Consider the following 2500-nt stretch of genomic DNA (forward strand, 5'->3'; position numbering starts at 1 on the left):
CCAGGTCTTGGCTCGCTTTTTGCCTTGATGCCGAGCGGCGAAAAGGGGTTAATTGGTATTGCGTGCTCCTGTACGGATGTAGACTTTTTAATCGTCATTGTAGGAAGAGATAGCGAGCACAGAGAGAGAGAGAGAGAGAGAGAGGGAGAGAGACAGACAGACAGACAGACAGACAGACAGACATACAGACAGACAGACAGACAGACAGACAGACAGACAGACAGACAGACAGAAAGACAGAAAGACACACACACGAGTACACACACAAACAAACCCAAACACACACACGCGCGCGCGCGCACACGAACGCAGACAGACACACAAACAAACATCCATACAGACAGACAGACCGACGCACACAGAAGAAGAAAACAAGAAATGCTAACGAGCGGCCTCCCCTGCTTTGCTGCACAAATACCCTCGCTCAGGCCCACAGCGAGAGGGAGAGGAAATATAAAACTCCTCCATCCCCCACAGCGGCCACTGAGGACGGTGTTGGAGGCTCGTGATGGTGACGCGGCCCTAATGGAAGGTGATGGTGAGGATAGTGATAATTCTGTTATCGCGAATATGGTGTTGCAAGCCTTATACGACATGAGGATCCCTTTTAAGAATTTATAATGTGAGGGTATGTATGTTTGATTTCTTGGTCATAGATTTTTTTTTCTTTTAAAAGGAATAGTAAAGGGTGACAGAATAGGTGCAGGGAGAGGTGGGGGTGGGGTGGGGGGTGGATGCTGTTTTGTGACGAGCCACTTCAGTGAATGCAATGAATTAGTAAATTTTAGAGATCAGTAAAAAATCAGTGAATACGAGAAACGAAAGACCAAATTCCCTCATTTCCCCTCAAATGGAATATTTAGCAAAGGAAGAAGAAAAAAAAAAAGTTACCAAATGAATAAAACATTAATATTCGTCAGTATTTAACTTTCACTCAACTTTTCCTCCAGTTAACTAACAATAATAAAAAAGTTTCCTCTCATCCCATAAGTTCACATAGCGAAGTACTTCTCAATTCTCTCTCTTTCAGCGTATTTTCAGTTCTCAGTTTGGGCCTTTCAGTTCGCTTCAGGCTGTTTTCATTCGCTTTACTTCTTCTTTTTTTTTCATTAAAGTTCGTTCGTGATTATGCTTTATTTGGATTTGTCTTATTTTTTTTTTTTCATTTCGTTTATTCACTCGTTTCCGCGCATTAAGATGTTTCTCCCTTGGTGTTCTTGTTTACATTTTCCTCTCAATGATTTTAGCTTTTCTCGGAAGATACTTACCGCGCCCTGAAATAGCGAATTTTGATGAAAGAAAAGAGTAAATAGGAGAAGGAACAGGTGATTAAAACATCAAGGGTAAGATTAAAGAAGAAAAAATCGTGTAACTGTCAAGTGTATTTCGCTTTTATCTGTTTTTTTCTGCTGTTGTTTGTTTGTTTGTTTGTTTTTTGTTTTGATTCACTGTACCCATTTGCTCTTCCTCTAAATCTTTCTCTTTGTTTTGTTTTTTTTTCTCATTCCCTCTTTACTCTTGTCTCTTTTCTTCACTAATTCCCTTTCATATTATTCCGTATGTTTCTCTTTCCTTTTCCTCTCTCCCCTCTCTTTCTTCCCTCTTCGCCCTTTCCTCTACCTTCCCTTAATTTTTTCGTACCCTCACTTCCCTTTCTCCTTGTTTCCCCTTTTCCTCGTGTTTTCTTCTTTTTTCCTCCTCTACTTTACGTTCTACTCTCCCTCCTCTATTTCTCTCTCCTTTTTCATTTCCTTATCGCCTTATCTCTTCTCTCCCTCCCCCTCCTTCCACTTCCCTGTACCCATCCTGCTTCTTCTCTTCTTCCCTCTCCCTTTCCCTCTCTTTTACTCTTCCTTTATCTTCTTCTCTCTCAATTCTCTCCTCTTTCATACTCTTCACTTTACCTTTCTTTCTTCTTCGCTTCCTTTCTCTTCTCTCCACTTCCCTTTCCTTCTCTTATTTTCTCCTCTCTCCATTCCTTTCCCTTCCCTTTACCTTTCTTTCTCCTCCACTTCCCTTCTCTTCTCTCCCCTTCCCTCCTTCCCGGTTCAAACGCGCCCCCGCCTCGCCGTGCATGTTTGCCTTGTCGCCCCAAGGGAGTTTATATATAATACAGCGAGGGGGCGAGAACGTTGAGCAGCTGTAGTTATGCCTCGCGAAGTTAAATGACAACCTTTCATGAGAGGAAGTAATTAGATTCTCCAGTTTGCAGAGACTGAGTAAGCGAGTTCATCAGCAGCTTTGCACGAATGCAACGTCCGTGGAATCCTCCAAGGAATGAAAATAGGACAATAATGCATTAATATATGCACCCTGGGTCATGAGCGAGGCCCATTTTCGTACCTTGGTGATGGGGCTTAATCGACGAGAGGCTGTGTATTCACGAGGTTGTCTGGAAATGAGCATTATCAATCTGCCAAGTTATTCATATCACGTTAAAGGGAAATGTAAAAGTGTACGAGTGCTTGTGAAGGCAATTAGTTTAATTACCCAAAGCCCA

The sequence above is a fragment of the Penaeus chinensis genome, chromosome 5 (genome assembly GCF_019202785.1).
Source record: "Penaeus chinensis breed Huanghai No. 1 chromosome 5, ASM1920278v2, whole genome shotgun sequence".
Lineage (NCBI taxonomy): Eukaryota > Metazoa > Arthropoda > Malacostraca > Decapoda > Penaeidae > Penaeus > Penaeus chinensis.